Source organism: Dermacentor silvarum, chromosome 5 (assembly GCF_013339745.2).
Source record: "Dermacentor silvarum isolate Dsil-2018 chromosome 5, BIME_Dsil_1.4, whole genome shotgun sequence".
Taxonomy (NCBI): Eukaryota; Metazoa; Arthropoda; class Arachnida; order Ixodida; family Ixodidae; genus Dermacentor; species Dermacentor silvarum.
Genome location: NC_051158.1, coordinates 42,920,993 through 42,939,041, shown reverse-complemented (window position 1 = coordinate 42,939,041; position 18,049 = coordinate 42,920,993).

The following is an 18,049-nucleotide window of genomic DNA, read 5'->3' as shown; positions in this document are numbered from 1 at the left end:
ATTTGCAAGTTATTTGAAAAAATGATAAACCGGCGCTTGATTTGTGTGCTTGAAAGTGGCAAAATCTTAGACCCCTTCCAATGTGGTTTCAGGGAAGGTATGTCCACAACAGACCACCTTGTTCGTATTGAGTCTTATATTAGAGATGCCTTTATACACAAGCAGTTTTGTCTCTCAGTATTTCTGGACCTAGAAAAGGCTTACGATACGACATGGCGCTACGGAATCCTCCGAGATCTTTCGGCGATGGGTGTCCGTGGCAACATGTTGAACACTATAGAAAGTTATCTCTCTAATCGTACATTCCGTGTAAGAGTGGGTAACGCCCTGTCTAGGGCCTTCACCCAAGAGACCGGTGTACCGCAAGGGGGCGTGCTTAGCTGCACACTACTTATTGTAAAAATGAACTGCCTGCATATAGTCATTCCACGAACAATGTTTTATTCCGTTTATGTCGACGATGTGCAAATAGCCTTCAAGTCACGCAATATTGCCATCTGCGAAAGACAAGTGCAGCTTGTAATAAACAAATTGTCCAAATGGGCAGATGAAAATGGTTTTAAAGTAAATGTCCAGAAGAGCACTTGCGTACTCTTTACTAACAAGAGAGGCGTAACGCCAGTTCCAAGCATTACAATCAAAGGAGATGCGCTCTCCGTGAGCAGCGAGCACAAGTCTTTAGGATTGATTTTAGATTTTAAACTTACGTTTATTCCTCACCTTAAGTATCTGAGGGCAAAATGCCTGAAGACAATGAACCTTTTAAAGCTTCTCTCGCGTACGACTTGGGGTAGTGATCGAAAGTGTTTGCTTAACTTGTATAAATGTCTTATCCTCTCACGCCTTGATTACGGGTCTATAATTTATAATTCAGCAACGCCAAGTGCATTAAAAATCCTAGACCCCGTCCACCACCTGGGTATCCGTCTCGCGACAGGTGCTTTCAGGACAAGTCCAATCCAGAGCCTGTACGTAGAGTCGAATCAGTGGTCGCTTCATCTGCAGCGGTCATACAACAGTCTCACGTATTTTCTGAAAGTACAAGCAAACATTGAACATCCTTGTTATTCAACTATAAATGACGTGACCGCTGCCACACTCTTCCATAATCGACCTGCAGCGAGAAGGCCGTTCTCTTTGCGTGTGAGGAATCTTAGTGAGGAAATGGGTTTTCCGCTGCTTGAACAATGTCCTATGGCTCCAGCGAAACTGTTGCCGCCGTGGCACTGGCAACTCATAGAGTGTGACACATCGTTCGTAGAGGTCACTAAACACGCACCAGAGGCACACATTAGAATGCATTTCTTGGAACTCCAATCTAAATACTCGTGTACAGAGTTTTATACAGATGCTTCCAAGTCACATGCCGGGGTATCTTATGCAGCCATCGGTCCATCGTTTTCGGAATCTGGTGTACTGCACCCGGAGACAAGTATCTTTACGGCTGAGGCCTATGCAATATTATCGGCTGTAAAGTTTATAATGAAATCTAAACTCAAAAAGACTATCATATTTACAGACTCGCAAAGTGTTGCGAAAGCATTGCAATCACTCTGTAAACACAAAAACCCTGTACTTAATGAGCTCTATTCCATTCTGTGTAAAGCGTACATATCTAACCAGCATGTCATTATATGCTGGGTGCCGGGCCATAGAGGCATTGAGGGTAATGTTCGAGCAGACCAAATGGCCACATCAGTTACATCTCAGGCATTACATCTCCCTACAGCTGCTGTTCCTGCAACAGATTTGAAACCTTTCCTGCGAAATAAACTGCGCAGCTACTGGCAACGCTTGTGGGATGCGGAAAGAAATAATAAGCTTCACTTGATAAAACCACAGTTAGGTTTCTGGCCCCCCGTAACAAAAACACGACAAACTGATGTCCTGTTCTGTCGTCTAAGAATAGGACATACATATGGCACCCACAATTTTTTGCTTACTGGTGATGAACCACCAACCTGTGGTAGATGTGGTGAAAGGCTGACCGTCCTCCATGTCCTCGTGGAGTGCCGGGAAGCCGAAACAGAGAGAAGGAAATATTTTCCACAAGCGTACCAATATCATGTCCCGCTTCACCCCATTATGTTTCTTGGTGAAGAGCCGCTTTTTAATGCCAAAGCCGTCGTCCAATTTTTGAACGATGTGGTCCTGCATGTTATTAGCCCAACTAGTTCGTAGCGCATCCTCTCTGCAGAGGATGCCGCTGTGATAGTAGCTCTTCGTAGCACATGCCTACAGGCCCTTGTGGTTCAAGGGTTCTGTTTAGGCAGTTGTGCTTCTTGCCAATTACTGCATCTTAAATATTTTAAATATCGTGTCATTCTTTCTCAACGCATTCTTCATTTCATAGTACACCTCATGAGTCATTGCCATGATTTTAGTACATGTATATTTTACGCACTTTACAGCGATTATTTTTAAGCCCCTTTGCAGCCACGCTTCATCTACTTCTCAGAATTCATCGCTCCACTGCACACTCAGAAACACTGGCATGGCGCTCTTTGGCCATAACTGGCCCTTGCGCCATAAAACACCACACATCATCATCATCAGCACATATAGGTATGTTTATAAACCGCCATATCGGCGCTCATCGCTTGTTGCGCTGACACTGTAGACACGAAAGAATGGTTTGTTTAAAAACACTCATGGGAAAGCTGAACTACGGAGGGATTTACCCTCCTTATTCTTGTTGATTCATGAGCCCAGAGGGGCCGATAGAGTGTAGACGGACCCAGCGGGTACGGTAGGCGTAACCTTCGGTAGAATCAAACGATGTGGGCGTGGGTACCTGATGAATACGAAAATGTTTCTATTTGAATTTCAGAACCTTTTAACTATTATTTTTAGTACACTGGGGAAAGTGGAAGCGCATGAATCGCCCCAGCTTTGTTGTCGGTGCGATAATATCTATCAGCGGCAGGCTTCCAGAGGTCCGTTCGAACGCTTCTGAACGGCTGCTGGGTTTTGTGTCGACTGCACAACACTTCGACAACTCACAGACATCAGGTGCGTGCAAACTACTAGAAAACGAGGCGTTATCTGCGTTTGCGTAATTTCTTTAACGAATACAGCTATTCGCACGGTAAAGAGGGAAATGCACAAGACGAAAGTGATCTTCAATGTCGCATTTGCATGGGCATGCTCACGCGCCTTTATTGCAAGCTGCAGAACCGCCGACACGAAACAGACAATTACGACCCCAAAGTATTGCGCTATTTAGGCCAGGAGTCTCTTTTATGGACAGGACCTGCCCATAAAACTGTATGAGGCATTTATTATGCAACAGCGCCTATATTCCAGCAGTTCGGCACAAACGAAACCAGTGCAGTTTCCAGTACGAGCCAGCGAACGGCAGCGACCATCAGCGCGTGTACAGCGCACACCAGTGCGCCCCAGCCTCATAGCAGTGAAACCAGCGTCTCGTCCAGTGTGACCCTGTGCTTGTCCAGCGATCTCACCAGTGTCCCAGTGACTCGCAGTGACTCCCAGCGAGCACCAGCGTGCCCAGTGCGAACCAGTGTCAAAAAACTGTTTCACATTTGCTTGATTGCGTTACGCTTGAATGAACATTGGGCTGCATTTGCGTCATTAGCGCCCATTTGCGTAAATTTACATTCCACTTGCATGATTTTATACAAGCGTTTTCGTCACCATTGTTACGTTTATATATTATTTGCTTTGGAGTTTGCTCAAACATCAAAGAAAACTTCGGTTTGCATGGATTTCCACGTAATCAAAGGGTCAGCTATACTTTCTTTTGTACTTACTTAGACTTTTTATTAAGGTATGAGGCGAAGTGCCAGGAAAAAAAGTTTAAAAAAGGGTAAACAATACAAATTATTGGTCTACATCCTAAAGGACACTTTTTAGGCCGATGTGAGCCTTTTAACGTTTGCATTATTTTTTCAATATTTTTATTATTAGAAAAAATTCTTTAAATGGGGGTCTCACGCGAACAGTCATAACTCTAATTTAACTCAAAAAGAAACACAATTTTTGGCAGTGATATAGGGGAGGCTTTGATCTGTGCAATGAAGTAAAATTACTCAGATCAGATGAATTCTCGAAGCGTAGTAATGAAATAACCAAAAACATGTGTGCTTCCATTGGGTGTGCCTTGGTGTAAAATACATCCATATCAAAACTTGTGCTACGATTTTACTTGTTGAGGTTCATTGCACACCCAACAATGTGAGAAAAAATTGTGCCAAGTTTCACAAAAAAAAAGCCTTTATTAGGGAAAAAGTTATGAATGTTTGCGTTTGAAGAAATCGCAAAAAGATGGGTTCTGAGAAAATCAACAAAAAGATTTCAAAGCATAGCGCTTACATAAGATGATCAAGAGAGCTAAAATCCCGTGTATTTTTAGCCAGTTCCGCCTTGGGTCTTGCTCTTGTCTGATTTTGCTCGTATGAGACCTCGACTTCCTTTTTTTTCTAGCTTGCTTTGCAGTATTACAGAAATTTGCAGTATGTATCCAGGTCCGTCGCCTTCTACTTATTACCGGCAAACTTTCATTTTGTGCGTCTTTGCGCTCTAAACTTCCCTATTCTGTGGCTGCCAGTAAGAAAAAGTAAGCGACAGAGAGTATACACATCCATCAAACAATCCGCTGCTCCTTTAACGCGCGTGCAGCCTCCAGAACGTAAACAACACGTGCAAAACATTGCACGTCCACCTGGTGAGGCGTTTATAATTTTAATTGATAAAGAAAATGTTGAAAATGCTGTTATGGCATTCTTACACTTTTTACGCGATACGACTCTTAAATAACCACCAAAGAACTGCAAACCAGGGCATTTTTTTCTGCTCCACAGAAAACTGGTACTTTCAGTTTCGGTTTCATAGATGCTGGCTGGGTTTACATTTTTTTATGTATCTCCTGAAAGAAACTGCGTAGGAACATACTTTTTTTAGCAAAATGACGGAGAATAAATTCCTCATCTAACAAAGTGTAAAACAAAAAATTGACATTTTGAAAAAAGAATTGCAGTTTTGACTTGGCCTCACACCTTAAAAGCATATATCAGAAGTGGCTCTAGGAATGCATAGTGAACATTTGCTTATAGAGCTGGAATCGCATATCGTACAAGAAAAATGTCCATTTGTTGATATCACTGGAATCTATATTGGAAATCAGCTTTTTTTATGCTCTTTTGCTTTCTTTCGCCTTTCGCTCCTTCTAATCTTTTTAACTGACCAGTGTTTCAGGTCACCTGAGCTTCATGCGCTAACTTCCACTGGGCAGATCCACCGGCGCTAATTCTCACTTAATGTCATTGAAGTGGAAAGTTTTCCCAACGTGAAGAAACTCAATGCTGTGGCAATGTTCTTCACCATTGCGACGTAAAATCAACTTTGCGAGGGACCACGAGCTGCTATTACATATATTTTTTTCTTTGTGGATATTGTCCACATTACTCGAACTACATTAACTCTGAAAGCCCAGTTTCAGCTGTCATGAAATCGTTTGGGCAGAAACTCTGGCGCCGCCAGTTTTACGTGTGTTTTAAGTGGTAAAGTGGTTCTTCGTGTAATGATTTCCAGGAAGAGCAAACGTATATTATTCCTCACGTTTCGCTTTGCCCGAAATGCCCAGAGGAGAAGATAATTTCTTTGGGTAGTTGCTTTCAACGTCGAAACCAATTTCGAAATGCGCAACTTTCGACACGTTCACAAAAGTTTAGCGAGCTGCCCTTTACGTAAACTGCTCCTTGATGAATCCGGACGCCACTATTGCTAAAGTGCGCTTTTATGCGGCATAATCACATACGTCACATTTCTTTTACTACCGTTCGTCCTTTTCGAATCGCATCAACGTTCCTGAACGGCGCAATATTATCGTTCTTGCGCTACAAAAACACGCGCATTGCTTATTTTTCGACTATTGACTTAAATGTCCGTCAGACGCGTACAGGTTTATCACGTTCTTAATTTTTCAAAGTAGTTATTGGTTACTGCAATCATGTATTGTATCTTTGAAAGACTAATACGATATAATTTGAACGAGTGCTGAAACACAGATTAACAATTCTTGTGTAATGAACAGCAGTACCTAAACTGTCAAAACGGGTAAGAAAGGTGAACACCCCGTCATGTTGTAGAAACGACAGGACCTCAGGCTGTGTTTCTGATCTCCTTCAGTCTTCGTCCTTTATGCTGTAAAAATGATCATCAAATACAGTAGAATCTCGGTAAACTGAAGCCGCTTGAAGAGAACGGCCACTTAAATGAAACAACAGACTTTAAGTTGGTTGGTTTTGTATATGCGTAAGGCAAAAAACTTGTGTTATTAGGAGCTAAACGTTTCCCAATCGGAATCACACCATAAGGCTCTGAAGGATTTTTGGAAAAAGTGGTAGGACCTTTCATAGATATTTATTGCATAGCATGTACAGACCTGTATATTGCCATCACAGCGCAACTGGCCCCACGGATGACCAAGTTATGACAACCGAAATTACGGATGTCTTACCGAGTGTCACCAGGTAATTTGAACTCCCCTGGCACGACGGGTGTTATCCGGTCACCCACTGGAACAGTAATAGATATTTATTTGTTTTGACACCCCGCAGGGGCGTCTGCGAAAGCAGGCGTTTGGTGTGTTGCGACACCACGGACCCGAGCACATGGGGGTTGGACCCTCTCGCGTGTAGCCGTGCGCGGCTTAGCCGTGTCTGGGGAAAGGGGGATCCTGGGGGTTGAGCCGATGCCGGGTGTTTGGACCTTTAAGGCCCCCCGGCGGAGGCAACACACCTCTTCGGCCTCTGGTTCACATAGACGGCACCCCTGGGCTGACCCACCCAGGGGAAATCGGCTGGTCGCCTTTTCCTATCCCCCTCTCTGACCTTTTTCTTTCCTATCTCCTTTCTTTACTGTCCTGTCTTCTCTTCTCTTCTCTTACTTCCACGTTTTTCATAGGCGGCTTGGGTTAACCTTGTGTACCTGTCCTCCCATGGGCATAATACATTCGGTTATAGTAGCGATGTACGGCTGGCGTATGCTGTCTTAAACATTAAGAACTGCAGCGTCCCCAAGTTGGGCTCCATGGTGGGTGGCCGCCATTGCTGCCGAACACAAAACTAATTACATGGGAACCCCTACATTTCCCCGTCTTGATCGCCAGCCTCAGAAGAGGGGGCGCACCGATGAATCCTTGTATACGTTTACAAAGCCAACTGAAACTTTCCCGCGATTCCACGTGATCCACAGTGAGAAAACCGAAAAATCAGCCCGAATAATTTCACCATTTGTTGTCGCAAAATCTCTGACCGAAAACCTTGGACCTGGCTACAAGATCACCAGAATGACCAGCGGTGACCTTCTGTTGGAGGTTAAGGATCACCAACAATACCAAAAGCTCACCAGTCTTCAATCACTCGGACAGCACCCGGTAACTGTTACGCCACATCGAACCATGAATACCTCACGCGGAGTAGTATCTGACGTAGACCTCCTAGAATTGACTGAAACCGAGCTTCTAGAAGGCTGGAGCGACCAAAATGTCATCAATGTGCAACGCATAAAAATCAGGCGGGACAATAAAGAAATACCAACACACCATCTAATTCTGACATTTTCATCAAGCATTCTGCCCCAGACGATCCTAACAGGCTACATCAAACTGAACGTGCGACCTTACATCCCAAATCCGAGACGATGCTACCAGTGCCAAAGGTTCGGACACGGTTCGCAGAGTTGCCGTGGTCGACTCACCTGCGCCAAGTGCGGAGTGCAAGGCCATGCCTCAGATAGCTGTGAGGCCACGCCTCACTGTGTAAATTGTGACGGCGAACATCCGGCGTATTCTCGCTCTTGTCCAGGCTGGAAAAGAGAAAAAGAAATAATAACTATAAAGGTCCGTGAGAACATCTCGTTCAGGGAAGCACGCAAAAGGTGCTCGCCTTTTCATAACACTACATACGCTGATGCGGCACGTCAGGGGGCACGGTCGCATCGGCTTCCGCCACCAGCCCGGCCTGCACGTAGCGAGCCGTCGGCTGGGGCAACCGCCCCTACGGTGGGAGCAGCCAAGGCTGCCCTGCCCTCCCTCGACTCGGCCACACCAGTGGCCTCTGCAAACCTTGGCAGCAGCCAGGGCCGCACAGAGGCAAAGGAGGGTCCATCAACCTCCGCACTGGTGGGGGCAAAGGCTTTGTCCTCAAAGACGAAGCCTGTACGTACACATCGCTCGTTGGAGCGAGTGTCCAAAGCCCCGGATGAGGCAATGGACACTACCACATGCGAGATGGCGCATGGAGCGCCTAGGGTGCGACGAGGCTCTCTCGAGCACCCCAAAAAGGGGAAAACTCCAATTACAGGGCCTGAAAAGGCTCTGTAGGATAAGTCCAAGTACTCGACCAAGACACAGAGCACATTTCCTTCCAACATGAACACAATAATTCAGTGGAATATAAGGGGACTACTGCACAACCTAGACGACATTCAAGAACTTTTCCACAAATTTAATCCAAAAGTGCTGTGTGTCCAGGAAACTCACCTTAACTCTAGAAACAGCAGCTTTCTCCGTCAGTATAATATTTTCCGAAGAGATCGCGAGGATGCTGCCGCATCATCTGGAGGTGTGGCCATAATACTCGATAGAACTGTAGCCTGTCAGCATTTTCCACTGCAAACCGCACTGGAGGCCGTGGCTGTTCGTGCTGTCCTTTCAAATAAACTGGTAACCATTTGCTCGCTCTATATACCTCCAAACTACCAGCTGCACAAACAAGAATTTCAGTCTTTCATTGATGAGCTCCCCGAACCCTACCTTGTTCTTGGGGATCTCAATGCACACAGCGGCCTGTGGGGCGACTCTCGCATCGATGCGCGAGGCCGTTTAATTGAAGACTTTCTTTTCTCATCCGGTGCGTGTCTGCTAAACAAAAAAGAACCTACATATTATTGTCTCGCAAACAGAACCTTTTCCTCCATAGATCTCAGCATAGCTTCTCCATCCATATTACCTGAACTCGAATGGGAAGTTATAAAAAACCCTTATGGGAGCGACCATTTCCCTATACTGCTGCGAGCACAAAGACAATACGAATCTCCACCACATGCCCCCCAGTGGAAGGTCGATGCAGGGAACTGGGAGAAATTCCAGACACTTACCAGTACGATCTCGTGGGCTGACATATCTGTCCTCGGAGTTGACGGTGCCGTCGAGTATTTTACCAACTTCATAATTGATGCAGCATCTAAGTGTATTCCCCAAACAAGTGGACTTTCTCGTAAACCTCGTGTTCCGTGGTGGAATGAACAATGTCGGAACGCGCGTAGGCAGCAGAACAAAGCATGGAGGCAGCTTCGCGATTCTCCTACTGCTGAAAACCTTGTCAATTTCAAGCAAATTAAGTCCCAAGGTAGGAGAACGCGCAGACAAGCCAGGAGAGACAGCTGGCAAAAATTCTTATCAAGCATCAATTCGTACACGGATGAGGCCAAGGTTTGGAACAGGGTCAATAGAGTAAGAGGACGACAAACACATCCGCCTCCCTTGATACACACGCAGGGAGACAGCCTGGAGGACCAAGCAAATCATCTGGGTGCTCATTTTGAACATGTGTCCAGTTCATCACATTATTCTCCAGCATTTACAAAATACAAAGCAGCAATAGAAAAGAAAAACCTAGACCGAAAGAGCACCGGGAACGAGCCATATAACTTACCTTTCTCTCTAGCAGAGCTGTATGCATCACTCACCTGTTGCAACCGATCTGCCCCAGGCTCTGACCGCATACTATACGAAATGTTAAAAAACCTGCCCTCTGAAACGAAGAAAACGCTTCTCTGTCTGTATAACTTTATTTGGACCTCCGGCGAGATCCCCTCTGCCTGGAAAGAGGCCATAGTGATCCCTATCCTAAGCAGGCAGGATCCATCGTCCTATCAGCTATCGGCCCATAGCTCTAACAAGCTGCATCTGCAAAGTCTTCGAGAAGATGATAAACCGGCGTCTAATACATTTCCTAGAATCAAGCAAGCTGCTTGACCCATACCAGTGTGGGTTTCGCGATGGCCGATCCACCACTGACCATCTGATACGCATAGAGGCTCAGATTCGTGAAGCCTTTGTCCACAAGCAATTCTTCCTGTCTGTTTTCCTCGATATGGAAAAGGCATACGACACCACGTGGCGGTTCGGAATACTGCGAGACCTCGCACACTTTGGAATACGTGGAAATATGCTGAATATCATTGAAAGTTACCTGTCCAACCGCAGATTCCGTGTCCGTGTGGGTAATGCCTTATCAGTACCATATGTTCAGGAAACTGGAGTACCACAGGGTGGTGTGCTCAGTTGCACCTTTTTATCATAAAAATGAACTCTCTGCGTCTGTACATCCCACGCAACATATTTTATTCAGTATATGTCGACGATGTGCAGATAGGGTTCACCTCATGTAACCTTGCAATCTGTGAGCGGCAGGTTCAGCTTGGTTTGAACAAACTATGTAAGTGGGCAGACGAGAATGGATTTAGGCTTAACCCACAAAAGTCCACATGCGTCCTCTTCTCCAGAAAGAGAGGTCTGCACCCTGATCCCAACATCGAGATGCAAGGTGAGGGTCTACCTGTAAAAACTGAACACAAATTTCTAGGCATAATTCTGGACGCGAAGTTAACATTTATCCCACATCTAAAGTATCTAAGAAACAAGTGCATGAAGACAATGATCATCTTGAAAGTGTTGTCTCGCACTACGTGGGGTAGTGACACAAAATGTCTACTGAATCTCTATAAGAGCCTGATTCGATCACGTATAGACTACGGTTCCATTATATACCACTCCGCGACTCCGAGCTCCTTGAAGATGCTGGACCCTGTCCACCATCTGGGCATCCGCCTCTCTACGGGTGCATTCAGAACAAGCCCCGTAGAAAGCCTATATGCAGAATCAAATGAATGGTCACTCCATCTGCAGAGAACGTACTTGTCCTTTATGTATTTCCTGAAAGTAAACTCAAGCAAAACTCACCCTACCTACACAACTATAAATGACCTGTCCAGTGCCCAAACCTTTCAGAACCGCCCTAGCGTAAGAAAGCCCTACGCACTGCGAGTAAGAAGTCTTGCCGAAGAAATGGATGTGTCGCTCCACGAGCACAATGTCATGCCCCCTCCTGTAGAGCTGCCGCCATGGCAGTGGCAGCTGATTGACTGTGATCTGTCCTTCCTTGATGTTACAAAGTATGCGCCGGTCGCACATATCCGTATGCACTTCCTCGAATTGCAGCACAAATACTCTTGTCCGGAATATTTTACTGACGCCTCAAAGTCACACACTGGCGTGTCTTACGCGGCGGTCGGTCCATCCTTTTGGGCTGCCGGAGTTCTACACCCAAACACAACCATCTTTACAGCGGAGGCCTACGCCATCCTGGCGGCGGTTAAACAGATCAAACAGCTAGACATACGCAAGGCAGTCATTTACACTGACTCCTTGAGCGTGTTGAAATGTTTAAAAACTCTCAGTAGGCACAGAAACCCCGTCATTATAGCTCTTTATTCCATACTTTGCACCGCGTATGCATCTAAGCAACAAATTGTGCTGTGCTGGGTGCCAGGGCACCGCGAGATCGAAGGGAATGAGTTGGCCGACAAGCTAGCCACATCTGCTCATACAGACGCTGCCACTTCGCCCACAGCCGTCCCTGTAATGGACCTAAAGCCACTTATCAAGAAAAAGGTCAGAGCCTACTGGCAACGTCTGTGGGACAGAGAAACGAACAACAAACTACATACTATCAAGCCTCATCTCGCTCATTGGCCGTCAGAATCGAAAACACGCTACACACAGGTTACACTTTGCAGACTCAGGATAGGACACACATACAGTACACACGCATACTTATTGTCGGGTGGCGATCCGCCTGTCTGTGACGAATGTGGCGAGCCACTCAGTGTACTTCACGTCCTCCTGCAATGCCCTGAACTGGAGCCTCAGAGGAAAATACATTTTTCATTATCATTACGGCAGAACCTACCATTACATCCATGTATGTTTTTGGGCAATGAACCTCTTTTTAAATACCAATCCGTTATCGCGTTTTTAAAGGATATACCTAACTTTCGTGTTATATATGCAGGTGACTTGTAGCACGGCCTCTCTGGAGAGGCCGCTGCTGCGGTATTTTTTTTTAAAGAAAGCACGTGCCTCCTGGTCTTTGTCTACAAAGGCTTCCGGTAGGCGTCGTGCTGCTTTTATATTCTTAATACTCTAAGCACCATGACCATTTCTCATCCGTTCACTACCCATAGATCATTCCACACGTCACTGCCATAATTCTATTCGATATATGTTTTACGCTTCTATACCGCGATTTGTTCTTAGGCCCCTTTACAGCCACATTGCATCCTGTCATCGGAACTCATTGATCATGGCAAACATACCATTCATTGTCTTGGCGCTCTTTGGCCACACTTGGCCCTTGCGCCACAAAACACCAAATATCATCATATTTGTTTTGACACGCCACTGGGGCCTCCTTGAAACCAAAACTAGCAAAGGGTAGTCAATTCAGTAGCCTTCAACCACGCCCAAATCACGGGACACACTGCAGCAAGGTCTAATAAGGTACAGGATTACAGCCAGTAGGACAAGACTACAAGACTACAACCCATGGGAAAGGCAAAAGCCCCTCAAGACATGTTTATCCTCGTTGCGCTGTCTTCTCCGCGTCTACTCACTGTCCTGTGAGTACATGCACCCCTGGTGCCTTGATGCCAACAAATGTCTTGGCGCTGTAACCATAAGCCGCATTTACATGAACGTGACAATGGGGCCGCACGTCATCCATATCTTTGTTAAACAGTTCCTGGCCGCCTCCTTAGTCCATAGCAGGGGTGAGCGCCCCTATGTATATGTTCATCCGCCACGCATCGTCATCTGCCAAGTGGGAGTCAAACCCATTTTACTGATCGGCGCCGCGTCTGTGGGTCTAGCATCTTAACAAGCAGACGATCTCAATAATTACGACAAAACATACATACTTTGCCTTCAACGTGACACGAGAGTGAGCGATGGCTGATTACACTTTTATTTCCTGCTGTCAGGGCGGTAAGCAAGTAAAAAGCGCGGATTGTTATCGATACGGGCCAACTGGGCTGTGTGGTTGCTGCCTTGTTGCTACGTGTAATCACGGTTGCCGGCGTAACCGCCTCAATAATTCACGGTATACGACGTGCATGCGCAGAGGGTCTAACGTATGGCGTATCGTTGTAACGGATCATGTATCACGCATAGCTAAAACTCTCTAATCCCACCAATAATCATACAGTTACGTCTGGACCTGTAGTCTGCTGCACAAGGATACTGCCTATGTACACCTTGTATGTTCGGCAGTCCTACGAGTTACTTTTGAGATAGAGGGCGTCTGCTACATAACATTTATATGTTTAACATACCTAACGGTGTTAAGAGGCTGCGTGAAATATAGTTCTGCCACCTCTGATCTTAGTAAGCGGAGCTCCTGTTAATCGAAGCATATTTATCTGGTCCCTTTAGATTCAGTTTATTGAGATTCTACAGTACTAGCCCGTCCAATTTTCCGTTCTCCTAAACTTAACTTTTTGCAAGGCTTTATTAAATTGTTACCCCCACGAAAGTTGTTTGTTGAGATGCCAGGTACAGTTATTCGTAACAGCCTGGATTGGCGGATTGCCTATGAAAATTCCGCTAGCCAGCCGAACGTCGCATTCTGCTTATCCAGCCGTCTTGACTGCCCATGCTCTTGAGGCGTCAAGAACCTAAAATGAACATAAGAGCGTCAAAATGTGTTCTAGTTGGTTCACAGCGTGTGTTTCTGTTGTTTCTGCGACTCCTTTAGTCATTGTCCTTTATGCGGTCAAAATATTTGAACACTCGGTTTGCGGTCTAATTCATACGGCCATTTTTAATTTTCCATTTTGTTACGCCTTCAATTTTCTTCACCAACATCTTGATGAGGGCTAGGGGGTCCGTATTTAGAACGGAGGTTTAACAGCGCGAATAGAACAAGGGCGCGAAGAAAATCATTTCTTCACAGGTTCATTTTCTTGCGATAGCAATCATGCGTTCAAGGCGCCTTCGCGCAGTCATCGTTGGTTCCGCCCCCACCTTTGGCGCCTCTCATGCTCTCAGGGAATGTACACGCTTGCGCTAAAGGTTGTAATGCCCTCAGAGATGTGCAGTGCGTTTGGCTGCACATCTCTGAGGGTATCACTCAGAAAGCGACGACGCCAAGTGGACACACCGTTATGCTCCTCTCCGCCGTCTCTATACCAGAGCTAGTGCAGCGTTTTGTTTTCCGCTGGAAGCATGAACGCCTGGGCGAACACACGTTAGCGCTCCTGTCAAACAACTGTGTGCATGGACTGGCCTGAGCTTGACGGAGAGTAAACGTTAAAGAAAATCTATTTGCACATTTTTTGATGCGATAGCATAATATGTCCCATGAGGCGGAAAAGCCGCCGTTGTCCTCAATGAGCACTACCAAAAATCATTATCAGCATAGATTAAGGTGGATTAAGGTTGGTACAAAGCAGAGGCAGGCCGATTAATGGGGATTAAAGCAGATTAAGGTGGATTAAGGTTGTTACAAGTTAGAGCAAGGTGCATTCAGTTGCAATAAGATGGATTAAAGTGGATTAAGGTAGAGTTGTCAACGACACGTCTCTATATATGACGGCAAGTATCATGGACATAACCAATTAATTAGCGAAGTCTTAATGCTTTCGCATTCAAACGACGTAAAGATACTTAAGTGACTGTCATTTTCTTTTGGTAAGTCGGGGGGCAGCGTTCAAAAACACCGCTGGTTTGCTTTGGCCTCATCTCGTGCACTATCGAGGTGCAACGCCCGCAACTCCTCTATAGCGCAGCTCCTCATCACGCCAGCGTGTAAAGTGCTTCGTTACTATAATGCCAGCACTACTAACGTTACTAACGCCATAGCAACGCCTCGTTAGTACTAGGCGTTCTGAAACGCCTTAAGCGCAACGCTAAAACTTCCTATCGCTTTGAATGATTCGCTTCTGAAAAAAAAAACTGACAATTTTCTGCACGGTTCATTAAGCTGTCTTTACCCGCGTATTCAGAACTGCGCCTTTACTTGAAGCGCGTGCTTAAGTTGGTCAAAATAACGCCTGACGTGAACGCGCCGAAGGAACCGCAATGAGAGCGTCTTGGGCACGTTCACGCCAGCTGTCATCTACATCAAGTAAAACATGGGCTTCAAATTAAGGCGCGTACTTCTCGAACGTCATTGTTCTCCGAGTCATCGGTAACTAATGCTTGGGAGTGCACTTCGTACACGTTTGCTTAAGCGTGGTTATTGATTCACTGATGGAAAGATTTTGCTATATACTTTAAACGAACTATGCAGACTAACCAATTGAAGGTTTGGAGAAATCTTGCGGCCCTGAAACGCCTCAAATTTGACATGGGTTGAAATAGTAGACGTCGTCCTCACGTACCTACGAGTTATTTGGGAGCGAAATTCACGGAAGCAATGTTTTGGCTTTTCTTGTGGTGTTTTTATTATATATTTTTTCTGTCCAAGCTATAACAGTTAGTTTCCGGACCACGATGACTCTTAAGTAAAATACCTTAGCGTTGCATCTTACTGCGTCTTTATTAGTATTAAAGCTATGCAACAAAATGAAGACTGTACGAGCACTTACCTAACTTTCTATCATTGAGAAACCTCTACTCTTAATAAAATGCGTCCGTGGGCGCGAACTTTCTTGCGCTTGCTCTGTCAAATCGCAGCAAAGAAACCTCGAAAGTATTAAACGTTCTTGCCACATATGCACGATGGACAAGCAGGATATAGACGAATTCGCGAATGAATTCGTTGGAGGAAGCGATCATTTTTTAAACAGTGCCTTCAATACTGCCAGGTTGGCCATCATGTACTGGCGCAGTGCGTTGTCACGTACGGGCGTTCTGGGCGTTCAAAAATTTGCTGGAGCAACACACCAAGGTAGCAAAAGAAGCAATCAGAAACATGTTACAGTTAAGGAATGAAGGTAAGTGTCGGTTCTGTAAGTAGCTGGATGGACGCTGAAGATCGTCTGGGTCCTAAAATTACACTGAGGAATTATTTCCACGACTCTGACATACGAAAACAAGCAAGAAAGCAGAATTGTGGAAAATAAAATATTCAACGATTTCCCACGTCGTTTATTTACACGAACCAAGGCAATTTTCGAAATACAATCACGTAATGAGCCCACTATGAAGTAGGCTACTTTTCTCTAAAGAATGAATCACTGGGCACCGTTGACGTTCAGTAAGTCTAGTACGACCTACAAATCTAGAAAGACGAACAACGTAAAAGCACATTGCAACGTTCTTCTATATACATTTCTACCACCTTTGGCATTATACTAGGAACATATCCACAGCAATAGCCTTTGAATTCGGTGTAGAACATGAAGCTAGAACGAACAAGCGTAGTCTGCGCGGTCGAAGCGATGCTCAAGTCGTAAACACGTCAAGCGTTCCATCCCTCCTGAAGGCGAGAGTCATGGATGTCACCACTGCAGTCGTCGCGAAAACGTTTCAGCGGGAAACTCTCTCGCGTGGAGCAACTCTCGAATTCAATTACGGTGGGTGCATTTTGCGCGGTTGCTTGACTCATATATTCTATATGCTTTCTTTCCTGTCTGTATCCGATGCCCGGGTACATATTTTCGATCGTCCCATGGGACGTCGTTTAAACGTTGCATCTTTAATGACAGAGAAGGAAAACATTTCGAGAGGCCTGGATGCACAATTGTGGCTGAGCGGAATTGTCTTTCTACTTTGCTACCACGAATCACGATCGACTACGCCGGCGAAGCTTAGAATGGTCCGCTGGTTTCCTTGTGAAGGAAGAACGATGTTATCGATGTTCGTTTCGCAGTAGTTCGTGACGGTGCACACTATTCCCGTGTAACTCCATGTGGTCGCCACTCGATATCGGTGATTCTGTTTCGGCAAGCATGGCAGGTGGCGATCGATCAAGCGCGTGCATTCCTACAGTCGCACCCGAAGTCGTACGCAGAACGTTTCTGGTTCAATAAATGGCGTTGTTTGCGTCTGTTTGTGTGTGCGTTCCCCTTGGTTTTGTATAAATGTTCATCTTCGAGAACTACAGCGTACACTAAGCTGAAACGCCAGACAAATGCCCGAAGCATCCGTTACGAGACAGTTCATTCGTAGCAGCTGTGTACAGATATTTTCTAAACAACACAAAAATCAACTCGCACTAAATAACAAAATCGCCGTCTGCTAAATGCTGACGTCGACTGAATGTCGCATCGCTCTTGAATATGAATGCATGTGCTGCTCCCAGTATGAAATAACTACTCCCCTACGTCCTAACATTTCTCAAGACGTCTCTATAACGTCTCTGGTTATAAATGATGGTAAGGCAGAGCATATAGTTTGATTAAGGCCTTTTACTGCCACGTCGATTGCGTTCATTCTAGGCTTATATGGCTAACAAGACTTAAGAAATCAATGATTATTTATTTATTTATTTATTTATTTATTTATTTATTTATTTATTTATTTATTTATTTATTTATTTATTTATTTATTTATTTATTTATTTATTTATTTATTCATTTATTTATTTATTTATTGTACTAACCTGGCTCTAAGGCAAGATAGAGAGGAGGGGGTGATGGGTGACAGTTTCCTTCAAATCTGACAATTTTTTTAAAGCGCAAACAAGAGACACGGCACAAAAGCAAGGCCAAACACAGGACAGAAACTACTTTCAACTGTTTCACCTTCCTTTTGTGCAGTGTCTCTTCTTTGCGTTTTAAAAAAGTAGTCCAATATGCACCAACTAGGCCCACAGAAAGTTTCCTTCAAGTTTATGGTGTCTGAGATCGCCACGGGGGCGGCGAAAGGTGGTTCGAGTCGTTGGCATTTCCTAGAGAAAAAGAGCATCTTGGAGCGTTTAGTTGGTACAAAGACGTATGAGAACTTGAAAACGACCATCAACACGTGATGACATGCATGATGGCGCATCAAAAGCGGCGTGTTTGAGGCCACAGTTGG